The 19520-nt window shown below is 33.9% G+C and overlaps 1 protein-coding gene across 2 annotated transcripts in view; it reads right to left on the reverse strand.

Moving 5' to 3' along the window:
* CCDC102B (coiled-coil domain containing 102B) overlaps positions 1-19520 on the reverse strand; it is a 376483-nt gene that overhangs the window by 229419 nt on the left and 127544 nt on the right. The gene's annotated exons all lie outside the window — the stretch shown is intronic.

A 19520-nucleotide genomic window follows, 5' to 3' on the forward strand; every position in this document is an offset into this window, starting at 1 on the left:
AAATGAAAAGGCATAGGGTTTCAGAGCAATTTTTTGAATTATCTTTCACAGTGAGAAGCAAGCTACAGTTTTGATTAGTAGGAGCCATTATTTATTGATTGGCAGTTCTGAACTGCGGCGGCTACCTGCCACGACCTCAAGCAGACGAGATGAGCTGGCTAGCACTGCCCATGTGAGGCCGAGTGGCCACCATGTGTGTGGGCACTCCAGGGAAACGGCGTCTGCCACCATGGTAATGCTGAGTGCTGAGGCGTGGGTAACGCAGCTTTGGTAGCTTCACACGTTGAGAGGAGATGAAGAGATGAGAGAAGGACACTTGTTTGCAAGCCCAAACAGTCTGTATTCCCCCAGGCAGGGCAGGAACAAAGATGCTCTCAGGGTGGTTGCAGAGACAAAATGCCAACGAAACAAAAGATGGCAGCAGATTAAACAGGGAGTGGGTGGACAGGGGTGGAAACCTGGCTCACCCAATGGGGACAATCGAGAGAGAAATTACATCAATTATAACAACCAATATATAACATAACAGAGGTGGGTACAGAGTCCTGGGACAAATAGAAAGGCTAAGGTGGGGTGATTGATACAGAACTTTCTTGAAGAAGCTGGAGGTGTTTACAGAATTGACACCCAACAGGGAGCGAACAAACCCTGACTGATGGGACCAAATAAGGAAAAAACAGGGAGAGGTGAGAAGATTGGCAGGTAACTGGGGATCCAAGTGGTGGGAACTCTCGGGGACTGTGAGGGGAAAAATGAGGGAGTACAAGGAACAAACCTAACTAACATTAATAAAACAACTAACTAAATAAAACCAAACTACAACACTGAACTTCAGTCCTATTGCTATTCAAGATACATTTAAAACACTTACCTTCAACTTGTGAGTTTTTTGGCAAGAAGGGAAAGTGGGGAATAGTGTAAAAGATTAAAGAGGTCTCAAACTTGTCATTTGACAGAATTCTAGCCACTAGTTTAGCATAATGTCTTCATATTAAATTAATAACAATAAGAAAATAGATTAAGCACTATAAAATTTATAATTGAAACATAACTATGATAAAAGTATGTTAGTTTTTATAATTTTGAGTTGATATGTTGCATTCCTAATAACAATGTGCAGCAGACTAAGAACATCCACTCAAGCTGGGTGCCAGAAACTGGCTATTACCTTCTGGAGAATTTAGAGCACAGTAAACAGACAGTAGCCTTGCGCAGAACAACAGACATTTATGAAAATTTAGGATCTTAAGTACACTCAAAGTAGCCCTACAAGGTGACTCAAGAAGACTACATTGAAAGAGTGAGCAAATCATGTCAGATCTAAACTGTTTCTGTATGTTACTAGTTTTTATTTCATCCATGATTAATTTATTGTGCTTTAAGCTTAGGGGCATACATCTTCAATTCCCTCCATGTCATCTTTGCACTTCCATTCAAATCCTACTAAAAGCCATGGTGCAATTACCGTGTCTCTTTTCCCTTTATGTGTCTTGAACAGGTTTTCAGCAAAGACAATTCACAAATGCATTGGTTTACTATTGATTCTGGGACCCCACTAGTCTTGTGAGCAAAGTCTGAATAAAATGTCAAGGAACCTGAGACTTTTTACCAAAATGTGGAGACTTTTTACCACTGTAATGGTACCCAGTTAATTCTTTGCAATTGTAATCCATTTGTAAATCCATTCCCTGACAGTGTGGACAGGTCAGTCATGCCACTGTGCACACACATCTAATCTAATCTAATCTAATCTTCCTACCATTTATAAAACAACGTTCTTAGAAAAAACAGTGCCACATGTCAAAAACATTTTAGCTGCCAAAGTGTAAAAGCCTTTGAGCTGGCATAGCAGTGTAATTCTTCATAGCATCAGGGACCCCATGACGCTCCTGTCTACTGATTAACATCCCCACTAATTATTCCAGATACAGACTGATTGCCAAGCCCTACTTCAGTAAGAATCAATAAGCCGGCAAGTTCTTCACCCTGCTGGATACACGACTAGGCTGTGCAACAGCTTGGTTGCTGTTACTGAATTTTACTGGAATCGTTTTGAAAAAGATAGCTGTTTCCTTTTTAATTACTTTCATTTAATGATTTTCAATAATGACTTTGCCTTATAAAAAATTCTAGATAAGTTATATGAACGACTCTTTGTTAAAATACGTGTGTAAAATTACTCATAGTTCTATCCTTTCCCATTCATGTGCTAATCAAAGATATATAAACTAAAAATAGAATTCCTTAAAACCAGCAACTGAAAAAGTTTTAAATTAAATTTAAAGAAAACAAACTAAAATATATGAAAAAATATTAGGTTTAACCAATGGCTATGGACTTAAATTACTTGATTTCCTGGGAATACACATGGTAAATTTTCAGGACAAATCAAGTTATTTGTTTTTAAAATGTTTCTTATTTAAACATTTCAGAAACAATTTGTCTGGCATTGCTAGATATCATGTAAGGTTTTTGACATTATAAAAAGTTAGGAGACTTTCATTATGCCTTCTATTTCCTATTTAAACTAATGCAGCTACACATATAATGAGCCGCTACCAGAACTGCTGTATGAAAATTAGAATGGTAAAATTTTAAATGTTCAGACAAAAGTACTCACACTTGCCAAAAATTACTAAATCTTAGTTAAAAAACTAGCCCTGATCTTAGGCCATAAAACTAGCCATGTCTTATAAGAATGTTTATTGACCAGCTAATGTACAACAATGTCCTTTTATTTCCACATTGGTTTAAACAGTCTTCAAATACCTCCAGTAAGAAGCCCTGAGATCACTGCTTTAATGAAGGGCATTTTTGCCAGGATATAAGTGGAGTAAATCACATGTATGTCAAATGGATTTGGCCCAGTTGCTCTTCTCTACTACATAATATATTTCCTCTGACTACTTCTGGACTTCTGTGATTTCAATGTGTATATTCCATGTGATGGAAGCAATAAGCAACCTATTTAAATGTGAACATTTATGAAGATTGGGCCATAAAAAAATTAAGGAAACATTTCCCTTTGGTATTCTGCATCAGCCAAACTTGAAAACACGTGGTATCCAGGAAATGATATTGCAAGAAGTTGTTGTATTTTGTTTCTCAGCTGGAAGGGCACTAGGAGCTGAGTGAAATGGGAAACTTCGTTGCCAGCTGGAACTAGTTGAGGTTCTTTGGGGCAGTCAGGGAAGAAGCCAGTTGCATGAGTGCTCAAGTAACAAGAAAAAGGACAAGGGAAAATAGCCTGAAGTTGTGTCATCGGAGGTTTAGATATTACAAAAAATTTCTTTGTTAAAAGGGCTGTCAAGCACTGAAACCAGCTGCCCAAGGAAGTAGCCGTGTCATCATCCCTGGAGGTATTCAAAGATGTGTAGATAGGATGCTTAGGGACATGGTTTAGTGGTGCTGGGTTAACTGGTAAACTTAATCATCTTGAAGGTCTTTTCCAACCTAAAGGATTCTATAATTCAATGATTCTATGGTTGTACCATCCTGGTTGTGCAAAGCCTGGTGAGCTCTGCAGCTGTTGCTGCTGCTTTAGCCATCTGTTTGGCCCGCACTGACAGTGAGTCTAAACCCATCTGCATGTGAAAAATGCAACTGTATTTCATATTACTGCCAGACAGGGGCTAAGACTACGGAAAGCTTAAAAATAAATGTAATAAGCAACTGCTCTTGAAGAAAATTTTAAAAATGGGGTATAAATTAATAAGCAGAAGAAAATGCATGGGTTTCAAACTCCAGATAAATAAGCAAAACATTTTAAAGCCCTTTTCCTAACAGCAGACAAATAGAAAATGCTATCAAAGTCAGCTAACAAAATAATGAAAAGACACAAGCATATAAAAAGGCAGCATACCATATGTCCACCAATATCTGGTACAACAGAAATATTAAGAAAGCCATTAAGATTGTGTCCCCATTGTACCCAGGTATACAATAACATATGGTACATTTCCTGCTTCACTGTGCATTTCCTTGCTTTTGTTGTTTAGCATCACTATTTTAGAGCTCAATTAATATAGTTTGTGCAAGCATTTCTCCACAGAATATTTAAAAAAAAAATCACTGCTGTTTAATCTCTTTTTTAGTGAAAGTGCATAGTAAGTATTAATGGAAGGTAGGATTCTTTCCAAACCCTAATTAGATGGAAGAGCTAGATAGAACAATTTTAAGGTAGCTACACATGATATTTAAATTATTATTGTCGCCTTATTTAATCCTCACACAATTTGCTGTAATGATTCTACAGAGAGACATTACGAGGTTGTTGTTTGTTTTAATCAATGATGACTTCCCAAGGACAGATGCGTGTATTTCTCAGGAGTACAGATTAGAGGCAAAATCGTAAGGGATTAGTGTAGCAGCATTAAAGAAAATACAACAAGAAATATAAGGTGATTATATTCTGATAAATATACACCTGTACATGTGGAGAAAAAGAGGAAAATGAAGATATATGAAATATTTTTTTCCTTTAAGGACATTCATTCTTGAAAAACTAAAGTTTAAGGAATTTCTGGATTTCCAAAAACATGATAAAAGTTATTTGTAAAACACATTATCTCTCTTTTTGGTATTTACAAATTCCATAGGCCTCTTAGATGAGCTGAATTTTGCTACACTAGCTAAATCTTATCAAGGTTCCTATTTAAATTTAGGACTCCTATGGAAACTAAAAAACAGTTCTCTTCTCAAAGGAATACTCTTAACTATCTCATGTGCTTTTCTGAAAGGCATATATTGTGTCATGAGTTTGATATAGAAAAAGAAATAAGAATGAAAATGAGCCCTTGCCACTAAAATCTCAAATACTTGCATCAGAAATGTTTTGATCAAATAATTTAGACCAAATAATTAACATCCTGGATATGTAATTTTTAAATATAAAATATGAGAATTCACTTTGCAATAATCAATAATAAATTTCAGTTCAGAACTACTTCAATTTGTCATTTACTGTCTCAACTGTGGTGCTATGCGAAGCTATTTTCATGAGTGGATATAGAAGGAAGGGACCTCTGGTATGAAACCAAATCAGAGCTCAGAAAAGAAACTACTATAAGCTTGAGCTAGCATCTACTAGTGTAAACTAAACTACAATTTTAGACATTCATTTATGAATAAAATAATTAATATTCTGAGTGGAATTGCAAGCTAATGCCCAAGTTATAGAACATGGATTTATGTCAGCTTCTGCTTTAATTAAAATGTATTTGCCTTTTAGCATTAGGGCCCTGTGAAAGATCATGAGTGAACATATGGATATTGAATTAGGTTTCATATTTTACACTGCAGAAATTACTCAAACCCACTGTAAACTCACCCACTATGCCATTCCAATCTCTAAAAATACTACATGTGCTCTCAAACAGCATAACTTTTTCTTTAAATATTAAATGTTGTGTTTCCTTTGAAATCCACAAGAGCACGAGTCATAATTTTCTATATTTCTCATTAAATTATTTTTACTTATTGAACTCATGAAAAACTATGCTTTTATACAAGAAAATGTTTGTGTTTTCCTATAAAATTATAACCCCTTTTAACTTCAAAATTTATATCAGAATAAGTTTCCCAAATACATATCTGGGTACAGTGTATTACAATAGGTACTGCTGAAATTCACTATACAATTGCATGTAATATTTTTCCTAAAATATAGATTATATTTTTATCAAACTAGAAAAATTGAATATATTTTTATCAAACTTTTGCTACTAAACCAAACCCTTTGCTTATGTATCACAGTAACTATGCTGAAATTTTGAATGAGTTACTGACTGTAAGAACTTTTAGAATGGTAGAAGATAAATACAACTCAGTGGATACTTAATAGCAAAGCACTCCTTTGAATAGTCTTTCATAAACGCAGGTCTTGTTAACTGTGGTTTTCCACAAGAAGAATCATTCCCATTTATAACATAATTATTTCACCATTCTGACATATAATTCTGGCATATAATAAGAATTAAAATGATCTTTAAAATAAAAGGACTCCTTTTTCTTAAATTGTTAATTCTCAGATATTCAGATATTTTTCTCATAATAGCTTTGCATAATAACATCTTTCTTCAATTATAATATTTTAGAATATGACCATGGCAGGCTATGGGATAACCAAATAAGACAACTTTCCCTTTCAACTACATGATAGAAGAAAATTTAATCCATTCTCCCCAAGAAAATGAACACAAGAAGTAAAATTTCCACCTTTAGGGGAATGATAGTAATAGGGGAGTAATGGCCTTTCTACCTTTGGTTTCTAAAATACTTTGAACCTCCTGGAATGAACCAGAATACCAATATCATCTGGTTTTACAGTGAAAGTATTCAGAATAAAGTACATTTTTCAAAATTTGTCTGAAAATGCTTTTTTTCTCACATGTACATCTCCATTTATCACTCATATAATTTTGCCAATAAATATTTAATTCCTTGCATATTACAATAAGATATCAGAAAATTTCCTTATGTTTGAAAAGAAAGCATGTCAGCATTTTTGCTCTTGCTAAGCATACATTTAGGCTAAATACAAACTGATTTTACCATTTCTCTCATTATGCAAAGGATTTTCTCATTGTTCAAATCTTGACATTCGTATTGCAAGCACTCAAAATTTAAGTACATTTGAAAGCAAAAATTGAAAAGAGATTTCAGGAATATTGAAGCATGCAGATAGTACAGGTGGCTGTTTTAGCACTTGTAAGTAGATATGAGAAGTCTCACTTGTATAACCATGCTTTAATATTTCTTTTAAATGCTTTTAATATTTCTTTCTTTTTTAATATACCTTCTGATTTTGAACACAGTAATAGCTTTTCTGGTCCTACAAAGAAGAAGATATAAATTATATATACATTCCTTTCTGTTTGAAGAAGTGTGATTTGCATAGAATGTATTCTGTGAGCAATATTTTTAAGAATTGAAAAAAGGCTAAGAAAGTGCACTTGGCATAAGCCCTTTTCTCATTCATTTTTTAATACATTAAGATTCACTTGCCACAATAATATCTTCATCTACATAATCTTCAGGCCAATAAAAATCATGATCATTTCCCTTCCCAGCAATTACATGGTTGCCAAGTTCAATTTAGTTCCTTTTACCCTTTCAGAATTCTTAACTTTTAAAAGTTGCTCAGCATGCATCTTCATTGCTTTCCTCTTACTTCTTCTAGGTATGAAAGATATACAACTCTGAAACAGACATTAAATTCCTCCCCATGTCCCTTACTCACTTGCTCTTTTCCGTCCAAATATGTCATGAAACTAAATTAGGTATTTTCAGAATTATATTGGGGAGGTTCTTTGTACTTTTTACAATGAAAACACTACAGCATGCTAAGATTTAGATTGAAAATCAAGTTCTCCTCAAAAAAAAGGGAAAAATATCCATGTACATTCAAGAAAATAAATAATTTCATTCCTGAAAAAATTGCTTAGTATATCGTGGTATCATTCAATATCATGCCTCCTAGTTATTGAATAAAAATTATATGAGAGTTCTGGGAAGCACTAGAAGAGTTTTGCTGTAGACCATGTTCTGCCTTGGATCATTGCCCAAAACACTGCTCATCTTTGACAGTATTAAGTTCTGGTATCTCTTGAACCGGCTGGAGTAGGAACAAATACTGTGCACAAGTACTGTGCTGTGATTATGAGCTTTGTAACAGTGAAAGCATTTTTTTTTTTAAACTTGTAAAGCAAGAGATAGAACGTGAATGTGTGCATCACAATTAGTCATACTGCTCCCTTCCATTTCTCACAGCTTCAAATTCTGACAGCAGCTACTATCTTACCAGCTGTTAAAGATAGCATGCAGCTAAAAAATCATATAACTGGAAGTTGGAACCTTAGCTTTCAAGTATCATGAAGCACTAATCTCCAGTTCTGTGGCTAGTAAGGTTTTGACTGCTGAAATCATGTGGGAGCTGAAGTGAAAAGCAACAAATGGTGATGGTAATCTAGTGACATGAAGGTTTCATTGTCTTAGGACCTGCCATGTCGGATAAAAAAAGTACAAGGGCTCTCAGGACCAGTAAAATTATCTTATGTATGCAAACAGCAGGGGGAAAGACTATGATGCCAAAATGGCAGTAAAGCTGACAAAGACAAAATCGATGAAAGAGAAAAGCAGTTAAAGATAAGGTAAACACAAGTAGATAAGATAAATAACATGCTTATTTTTTTTTCCCTTGTCAATTTTTTGCAACATTGTTTTATCTATTTACCGATGTGTTAGGAAAATAAATTGGTATTTGCCAAATACTATTCATAGATCTGATAAAAAGTAACAATAATACTTTTCTAAGTATGAGGCGTTTTGGGGTTTTTTCTTTGTAAGAAAAGTTGCCTGAAAACTTCCATAAATTTACTGGTGTTTTTTTTTTCTGGAAATTCCAGAAAATTTCCATATCTCAATTAAATTACTGATACACCTAATTCACAATGCATTTCAGGATAAGCTGATCTATTACCTACAGACTCCTTTGAAAAGTCTAATTTTAGTGTCTTTAGATTATGACAGTGCCAGGACAAAATTCATAATGAAATGACTGCATTACTACCACCGATTTTTCTGGTAGTTCTCTAGCATCCAGAACCATGGCATAAGGAATGTCCAAGGATACATTCCTGCTTTGTACTTTGAGGATTCCCTTACTGTTTTGTTGCCCAGTATCTCAGATAACCAATTCTGGATCCAGACAATGCACTTGTTGTCCTCAGTATGCTTGGAAATGGTTTCCAGGTTTAGCTGTTACCTTTTCAGGGGTCGAGGTGAGACTCACTGTCCTGTGGTTTCCCATCTCCACTTTCTGTACCTTTCCATTCAAAAGGCTGCAGAAACTGCTGCCTCTCTTTGCTGCTTCTGTTATCCTTACCCTCACCCAGGTTCCAGCGACCCCTATTACTCACATTTGGCCAACAACAGTGCCATGCTCATCTCATCTCATCTCATCTCATCTCATCTCATCTCATCTCATCTCATCTCATCTCATCTCATCTCCAGCCTTCATGATTCTGTAAATCTCATTCACACCCCTCTCAGCTCTCTGTCTACCAGCAAGACAGTCCAAGCTCTTTCCTTGCAAAGCACCCAATATCTTCACTTGACCCATTCAGCAGCTGGAGCATGCACAATTGTTGGTTTATTGTACACTTATGCTTTCAAGTTAAAAAAAAACCAAAAAAACAAAACCCTAAACATATAGACATTAAGATTGAATATTAGTAGCTCCAATTGTATGTAATTGAGTTTAATTTCACATCCTCTGCAATTTTACTTACAACTTCTAATGATAGAAAGGGTCTTATACCTTGAACATTCTTTCTTTCAGTAGCAGTACAGAAATCTTGTGATTTTTTCCTTTTTTTTTTTGATAGATTAATTTTGTCACTGTTCCAATTTTGTCTGTTGCTTTGAAATTCCTTGTTTTTTCAGATCTCTAAACTTTTTGCTACTTCCAAAGATTAGATTTTTCAAACTATTCTTTAAATGCCTGCAAATTGCTACTTTTCAAAAATACATATGATAAATAAAAAAAGGTTATAGTTCCATTTATGTCATTAAAATCAATAGAATATTGGACTGACATGCTATGAAGCTCTTTGACCAGAAACAATCCAGCTTTCTGCTATGCTTTTAAACCAGGCATAGCTGACTCAATGTGTTCTCTTTATTTCCTGAAAATTATGAATCCCAGCATGGGGACTTAGAGTGAGCATCATTCTACTGGGTTCAGAAATATCAAAACAAGTTTGAGAATATTTTCTGCTTGGTAGATTGTCTTAGATTTTATGTATTTTTACAGCATTTTATAGAAGATACAGAAGATCCATAGAATATGCAGAATTCAGAAGCACATACATGAGATATGCTAAATTTAAAGACCACAAAAAGTTAAACCAAGCAAGTTAGTTGTTTCATCATGTAGTTTTGAATCCTGCTCATATCTTGTATGTGCTAGATTTGATTGGTTTTGTGCCACTCTAATTACATTAACTGCATAAACTGATGCAAAAGAGTATTAGAATTACTCACTGTGAGACTGCAATAATGATTGGCCTTGACATTTTGGTAAAGTCGCTCATTCATTTTAAATTATATTAGGTAGAAAATTGAGCATAATACAATCATACATGAAAATAGAGACATGTTTCTTACAAACACATGTATGTGTATGAGTTAATTTACCTCTGAATAAGAAGAGGAATGAACATAGCATTTAATTATTCCTAAACCTGATGAGAGAGATATATTTTTCCCCTGAAAATTGTGAAAGAAGCACCACTGTCAGTTCAACATTGATGTATCTCTAACATTTATAGAGCTATATTCACAAAACTAATACAAATCCTGAACATACACAAATAAGTTCAGTGGAGCAACTCTTTTGGTGTCAGTAAGAATTTCTAAATTTTCTTAAGCGTCCCCTCCTTATAACCAAGAAATTTAGAAACAACATACAAAGAATATGAATGATCTTATCTCAGCTTTAACTTTGCAGTCTTCAACTGTCACTTGGAAATTTTTTATGACAAGTGCAACTGTACTGGGAAGGGAAAGAAGCTCTTTAGTGGCAGTGTCATCTCCAGAAGAAGCACTTAAAGTGCCTCTAAGAGGAATATATTTGCAGTCTCCAAGTGTGAGATGCTGTTTTACTTTAAAAATCTTATGTCTGGGGGAAAACCAGTTATGAATCTAAAACTGTAAGAACATTAGAACACTGGATCTGCTTTTCTCTATTAATTGTCTAATTTTGGAACACAGCTGAAGCATGACTACACAAATGAAAAACTAAGTCCCAAATATTTTACAGATAATAGTAAAGAAGCACAAGCCTATAAGCACCACAAATGCTGACAGACCCATATTGACAAAATTGCTTCTGTTAATTTTGTAGCAAAATAGATTTTTTTTTTTTTTTTTGTAAGGCACACTGTGATTGATATAGAAAAACATTACTGTTTCTCTGCCTAAAAAGATAAAAATGCAGTATTTGGAGTTATTGGCTCAAGGAACAATTTTGCACATCATCATTCAGGATTTCTAAAGATGATTGAGATAAGTGAAGTGACAGTGAGACCAATTCAGTGAAAGGAATCATCAGATTGTCAGCATTCAAAAAAAGAAGAAAAAAGTCATATGGAAATAACTAACTTCTGTTCTTCTGATTAGTTATAGACAAGTAGATTATAAATAATCTTAATTAGCAGGATTGGAAAACTTCTGAAATATTCTACTTACAAAACTAATAGCTTTTTTTAGTTATCCCATTGCTTTTTCAGTGAGAACATGTTGCTTTTTTCTTTCAAAGAAAAAGGTTGATCATTATGCAGAATTTGGAAAGTGGTAAGATACTGTAACAATGGTCTCCAACGGTAAAGTATCAAAAAAAAAAAAAAAAAAAGGAAGTGAACTGCTAGAAAATAAGTGGGGCACACAATATTTATGCTACTATATTAATGCAATAAATGATCACACGATGGATACTGAACACAATACTTACTGTACCTGACAAGAAATCATGCCAAACCAAGAAAAGGTTTGCAGAACCATACAGACATGTTAACACATATATGGTCTGGCTTGAAAAGCAGAGGTATCTAAGCAAACTTCAGGGTGCATATGATGGAGTAAATAAGAACAAGTCAAAATCTCTATCAATACTGAATAAATTTTAAAATTACATGAGTCTTAAGACCTCTTGCAGTAAGCTGTTATAAAAGCTTTACAGGGGAACAGAAAGCAACTGAACAATTTAGTAGAGGAAAAGGCTTAAAACATATCACCTCTGTCTGAGGACTCCTTGATTTTGATTTTCCTGGAATCTTGCATGGTACCCCTGGGATGTCTGCTTTGTTCTTAAAGTCTTTCAGAGACCTACCTTCTTCCATCCCAGAAAGAGGACAGCAGTTTAGATGGAACTTGGTGTGATGTTATTCTGTTGCGCTCATTAGGCACTGTTGAGCATTCAGAACATCTGAAACCAACTGGGTTTTTTCAGATGCATACTTGAGGAGGCATCAGAAGAATTGTAAATGTGGAATGAAGTCTGCTAGAACTTGCAGGACTTTTTACTTCTGCTGGTTTTTTTATCCAACTGAATTTAAGACACATATCCTCCCTGACCAGGGAGAAGCATTTATAAGGATGGGTTTCTCTTTCTGTGTCCAGTAAAACCCAGCAAAATTTTGCCTGTATTATGATTTCAAGGATAAGGTGAAATTACAGTTTCTCCTTTGGAAGAGTCTGGGCTATTATCAACCTTATGCTTCATTGCAATCAATGCTAAATTTCTTGTTAATATTGATGAATTTAAGTAATTCAGATAATTGTAGTGTATTTTATTTCTTTTTTTGAGATCAAGAATGGCCTTAAAAATGTTGAAATAACATCTCCAGGATTGTCACTTGAGAATTAAAATTGATTAGTGTAGCACTGGACTCCAACAAAACTCTGCCTTATTAAAATATATAAAACTGGAAGCATCACAACTCCTGTAATTTTTGCTGTATGCTCCAGCTTCACATAGCTCAGCCTATTTGGCACCCATTTTGCAATATTGCTTCTCTCACTCCACACTTTCTCATCATCCCATCCAAAGATTTTTCATATCTTATGAAACCAGCTTTAGCTGGCCTCTTTAGGGACATGACTCTAGAATATAGAAGTGAATCTTTGAAACACTTATGAAAACAATTAATCACTCAAATGATAGGTTTCTAGGACCTTCTGCAAAGTGCATAATTGCTTATAAATCCCACCACTTGGTCATACATCACTTTCTAATTAATGTTCCTCTTTTATACTGCTTTCCACATTATCTTTTTTTTTTCTATTGCATCTATTTTTCTGAATATGCAAGTTAATTTTTTAATTATTCTGAAGTCATATATTTTGCAACAAATTGCAAGCTTTTTGGTAGATCAGTTCTGGGTTAGAAGCATTAACTTTTCATCTAGATATCAAACCACAAAAGTTTTGGTGCTTCTGAAGACTTTAAACTCGTCTATTTGAAATCACAGTGCAATATGTATATTTATGAATTGGTTTCTAAAATGAAATACCATATAATCAAAAACTGATCTGTATGTGTCAAGTAAATAGTTTCTTTTAAATATTGAAAATCTGTACTTCCTCAAATTGTAAATATTGATTGTATGATTTGCTCACGTTTAGTCTAGAGATTACAAATAAAGAAGTTTTACTGAAAAGTGACTTCAGTCCATCTACTGCTGTGATGGAATGATGCCGCACCCTGGGGAATTTTCTCAAAAATTGTAGCTTCTGTTGTGTGAGACTTATCATAAAATTTTAGTGATGGTCACTGCAAATCTGTAATGATGCTTCAAAATCATCCATGTTTTTTGTTTGCTCCTATGTCTTTAAACACACTTCCGGTGTGGGCAAGCAGAGAAAATCCGTTCCTTAAAAGCATCTCAGGAACTTTGAAGAAAAATGTGTAACATACAGTAGTATTTTTTGCAAGTGACAGTAAATGCAAAGCACAGCAGGAGGTTTTCAAGTATGGAACTGATGGATGACAAACATGCTACCCAAAAAAAAATAAGTGTATGTAATGTAAACTTTAACTTTTTGGAAATGTTGGAAGAAGCTATATAATAAAAATTCTTCACATTGCTATGTGAAACTAGAAGAAAGTGATTCTTCTGGTCCCCAGAATAAAACATAACTGAAATATCTTCTAAGAAGTGATAAGCACAGCTAAAAGATTTAATTGAAGCCCTCAGGAAGAAAAAAGCTGCTGACACAGAAACTGTCATGACAAATTATCTCTTGAGCAATCTTTCAGAACCAGAAAATGCACAGTTGACTATAGAAAATGTTTTAAAATTCTTGCTGAAGACCATTAGCTAATCTCAGCCATGATATACATATATATTGCTCAGCATAAAGTCACGCATTCAGAAAAATTTAAACTTTAAATGATATGTAAAAAGAAGTATGTTTCTTTTATAAATGTTTTGTGATTTGTATGGTTCTTTAAAAAACTTTTGTAAAATCATCATCTTGTACATTTCAAGACTATGATAATTAATATCTCAAGTAAAGCATTTTTCTGTTTAATTACAAGTTAATAATCTTAATAATCATTCTACAAATGGCATTTCTGCTTATTGACAGAACAATTTCAGGAAAGATCAACAACTCACTTCAAGAACATTCAAGATGACAGTCTGTATTTAAGAAAATTATCCAATACTTAAGGTTAGGTTTCAGACTAAGACACTGGTTATCTCTCCTGTATATATGAATTCAATACTATGAAAGAAAATATGTTATTGCAATCATTAAGAAGGTTTAGAAAAAAAGATCACATATTTCACATATTGAAATCTAATTTTTTGTTGCCTTAAAACTTGTTAGTGATTTAGCCAAACTCTTACTCCACCAGTGACCTAATAATCTCTAAATAATAGATTGAAATAGAAAGGATGCATCTTGCCCATGAGATCATATGTCCCATTTTCCCTTTTAGAACATTTATAGAATTATGTCAAAACGCTGCTGCTTAAAGGGGTGGATATTTAACTCAGACACAAAATCCAAAAGAATATAATGTAAGGAAAAGAACCTTTCAGATAAGTAGATAATAACATATATACTTCTGATATTGCAGATAATCAGTATAGCATAAAAATATCCTCATATACTGAACTTTTGCAGGCTTATAAGACAAAATGTGGTTGATGCTGTGGACATTACAACATTGTTAGTCAAAATGAAAAAAATAAAAAAGGATTTGAAATATTGAATTGCTAAATATTTTTTTCTAGTATTGAAATTTACTTCTGTGCTGACATTAAATCACCAAGAAAAAGAATTTAGCAACTTTTAATGCTTTAAATGAAAACTTCCTGAGAGAGGGGCTAAAAGCAGAAAAGCAGTCTGTCGTTTCAGCACGTCATTGACCAAAGGCTCTTGTTTGGATTTCCAGTTTAAGACAGAGGACAAACACAATTACACTGTAGTAAGCAACTCAAGCAACATGGTAACTCCCCTTCTGTTATGTTCTTTTAAATGTTCATAAATATTCACTGTTTGCCATCTCCTTACATTTACTTCTGTGTAAGTTCTATTGATCATCCAAAAACTAAAAATTAGTGATAAGGAGAACATTTTAGAGACATATGCATGCAAACAACAGAGTAGTATTTAATGCCCACTCAAAATCAGCCTGCATTTTTAAATTTTAGAAATCTCAAACAAAAACATTTTTCACAAATGTATTTCTCAATTTGAAAAACCTATTGGTGAAAACACTGAAATGATCAGCAACTTAGCTGAGAAAATTTCTAATTAAATTAAAAATATAGAATAATTTACAAAGAATCAAAAATTAGCATTTAATTTCCTTAGTTGACTTCTTAATTGAATTAAAGTCCTGGGAAACCAGGTTTTTCCATCTGCATCTGACAAAAAAATTTTCATAGACTTTATGAATGAAAACAAGTCATTCAAGGTCTTAATAAATATGTCATAAGATAAATTCATCCCTGATGTCAGTTTAGAAAATATATTCAATTAAAGAATGAAGGACATAGAAAATATATGTAGTTATGAGTTTGAATTATCTGTAACACTGATTCTAAAGCTATAGTGAAACAATATTAATGTTTCTTTCTGTTTCTTTTTTTTGCAGAAACTAATAGCATCAGAATGCTGTACAATTTGTCTTTTGCCTGGAATTTTTAAACTGGTAGAAGAACTATGCAAGATCTTGTCTTTACAAAACTCTTATATATCATTCAATATTCTTTTCCCACATTAATTTTGCACAAGACAATATAATAACTCATCTTCATTGAAATAGTATCCTTCTGATTCTGGGGGGCCACCTTGGTATGACAAAAATGTGAATAATTTAAACTCTAGATTAGAGGAAGGTTTGCTATGGTGCTAGAAGTTTGGAATTAATCAGTCCTTGTGAAGTGACTCCTTTCCCAAGACCTACTGGTTCAGAGCTCTTTGAATTGTCAACTCTATTATGAAAAATTGGTATATCCATTAAAAATCCAATTAAAAAAAACCCCAAAAAAAACCCCAAAACAAAACAAAAAAATCACTAACCCAACTTTTATATCCTTTCAAGGTACTTAATATCTCCACTGCAGAGGCAACAGCATCAAATGCAATTCTTCACACTCTTTCGCTAAGGGGAAAAAATCCTTTTCGAGACACAACTTTCAAATAAAATTTCCCCTTTGAATTTGATACAAGCATAAAAGTTTAGCAATGTTGCTGATGTTACAATGTATTCATTTTTAGCCATAATTTACTGCCCCTGAAGGATATAATACTGTAGCATGCACACCAATCATATTTTACATCTTGCAGCTTTGCCTGTTTCAAGTCCCAAGTATCTAGCTGTATGTAATTGAAACCTTCACCTTTTGTCACTCTCTGAATGTGCTTAAATACATTTTTATTTTTAAAATAAGCATTATTGAAATTATTTCTACAATACTTATTCTAAAGGTTTGTTGCTTAATGCTGATGGTGAGTGAATCAATTATATAATTTTTAATTAAAGTATTTTAAAATTCCTCTGTGTGTATCTAAATATGATCTAATCCTCATCAAAAGCTTTTATGCATTAAGCACAAAAAAAATGGATAAAAAAGCAAACTCAGAGTAATTAGTGGCTGAATATTTGATGGTTATTCAGGAAGGCAAGTTCTCAGTGAAAGAAGGTTAAACTACATCAAATAAGAATACTGCCTCTGTAAGCATCTGAATAATTCATTTTTCATATAGTCTGAAACCTGGAACCTTATTCCCAGATGTCAAATTTCATTTTAAGAAATGAAAATTTTATATATTCTTTTCAAACTGTTCTTCCATGGAGATAACTCATATACTTTCAAGGAAGAACTGAGTTAGCACTGGATAGCTGCCTCATAAGATCACAGACTGGAGGTTGTGAAGTCCCTTGATACAGAAAAACCACTTACTCTATTTCTTTCAATCCTATATAAAGAAAAATTTAATTTTATTCAGTAAAGATGGAGAAATTGATCAGTTTAGTCAGATTCATCATTCTGAAACATTAAGTCTTCTTCCTCCTCCTTCTTCTCCTTTACTTTTGGAAAACATATTGTTACTGGCTTAAAGACAGCCATTTTGGGTGCATAGAAGAAATGGTACAGAACTTCAGAATTTGTTCTCCACTGAGGACATGAAAAAAAGTGAAAAAATCCAAAGTGTGGAGAAATAGTATGATGGAAAGGTAAGACTGATGGCTAGGCTCTCCTCTTGCCTCTTGCTAAAAAATCCATATAAGTTTATGGTTGCAAAGATCAAACATCTCATAAGCTAAAAGTTGAAGAACTGACACTCACAACTTTTTGGTGGGCCCAAATTTTATTTAAAATATAGTCTTACGTATATGATTGAGAATTGCATCCCTATTCACACCTGCCTTGTTAATCACGCTTTCTGCTCCTAACCTCCCTCTGTGCCTTCCCCTACTATCTGATACTCTTTTGCTTGCCCTTCCTATTTTACCTCTGCCCCTAGCTCCTCTACTGTGCATCATGTCAAGCCCAGTCCTGCTGATCTTTGCCCACCTCAGCACGTGGATGTCAGAGTGCTGCACACACAGAACAGAACCTGCCTCAAAACGCTGTAGATACCACAGGTTCTCTGCAGCTGCAAGAAGTTCTAGCAAATATTGTATTATCTCACGATTCAGGATTGATGTACACCAGGTAGACTGAAAAGTTATGAAGCATTTTGCTTCAAAACTCTTAACAAGTCTCCAATGCGGGAAATTTATTTCTGCCAGCTTCATCAGAATATTCCATATTTTAACAGGGAAGACAAAAGGCATGTATCTGGCAGCAGAACAATCAATTTACCTGATTTAATGTCTCTAAAGCACTGTGAGTCAAAAATTTTAAACTTAGGTATTATTTTAAAGTAAGCAAATATTTGTGTTTTCATGGAGGATGCAAAATCCCTATAGGGGCTTGATATAGCAACATACACTCACAGAGACACATATGTACACAGCTTCAGGCCTTCCCAGACAGTGTAATGCTCTGCCATGGAAGTTTGTCAAACGTACAATATAATAAGATGAAGTTTTTTAGTTGCTATCATCATCATCGTCATCATCATCATCATCATCATCATCATCATCATCATCATCATCATCATCATCATTATTATATCCAGGTACAAAGGTTGCTATAAACATAAATTGTTTTTAAGCAAAGCCATATAAGATGCCATTATTTTTTTTCCCCTTTTTTTTGGTACATGAACTGTTGCATACAGGTAGAGATATTATAAAAGAAAGGCCTTATAAAATATGGTTTAGGCCCTGCTACTCTAGCTAAGCTAGCAGTCAGCTTGTAACTTCCCATGTTAGCGTTCAGGAACACACATAATCACGGGATATGATTATATGCAGGTGCTTTTATTGAAGGGCTCTGGGAATCAGGGATACAGACCCAAATCTGACTCGGACATGGCTTTCGAGCCAAACGTATTTTATATTCTAGTGTTATATAACTTACATATTAATTATTAAACTTATATTGTTCTATTGTGTACATTGACCTTATTCAACCATGAGTTTCATTGTGATCTTTCTCAAGCCCCTGACCACAGTTTCTCAGATTATTGTTACGATTAAACAGTAATTATATTTAATTACTAAACAATCATCACATCTAACAATTATATCATTTATCATATACTAGCTACACAGGTGCAGTTCTAGCAAGTACAAGGCCTATGCTTTCCCAGGGTATTTCCCAGGGCCTACTAAGCCTAACTTTCCTTCTAACTCCCCAAATCCCCATGATTTTAAAACCCTTTTACTATCACCCATGTGAAAAATCATAAGAATGAAAGCAGTTAGTGCAACAAAATATTCTGGTAATAGAACTGTTCACACCTGCAAAAACAATAAATCTATCCCATGAGAATCAGTGAAGAAGACATATAAACAATTTAATAATAGGGAGTCTTAGCATGTACATGCAAAAGCACCTTTTAACCAATGAATTGAGTGTCAAGAAAACTACTAGCCAGTTACAGCTGGACAAGAGATCTGTGAAAACTATGTAAAAATGAATTATGTGAATAAAGAATTAGCTTTTCCTGCATGAAGAAACTGAGTCCTGTCTGCTTATTACTGCAACAATGAGCAACTACAAGAAACTGTGCAAATAGAAGAGTCTACTTTATGAGATTCTGATCCATCCAATATTATGGACATCAAGATTGGTGTCTCCTGTTGTTTATAAGCTGTACATGCATGCTACTGTGCTGGAGCAGAGCTTTTCAATATTTATGGGTGCTGGTTTACAGATGTCAATAGTTTCTTTCTAACCTTCTAAACACAGAAGTAAAATTATATTCATTGCACAGCTGCATTTTTAATTAATTTCAGACAGCTGCAAGTTTCTTAATAGCCACCAAATCCTCCTCTGTCTTGAAGTCTAACATGAATACAGGAGCTAAAATCTTGTCATCCTTCC

Source organism: Vidua chalybeata, chromosome 1, assembly GCF_026979565.1.
Source record: "Vidua chalybeata isolate OUT-0048 chromosome 1, bVidCha1 merged haplotype, whole genome shotgun sequence".
Lineage (NCBI taxonomy): Eukaryota > Metazoa > Chordata > Aves > Passeriformes > Viduidae > Vidua > Vidua chalybeata.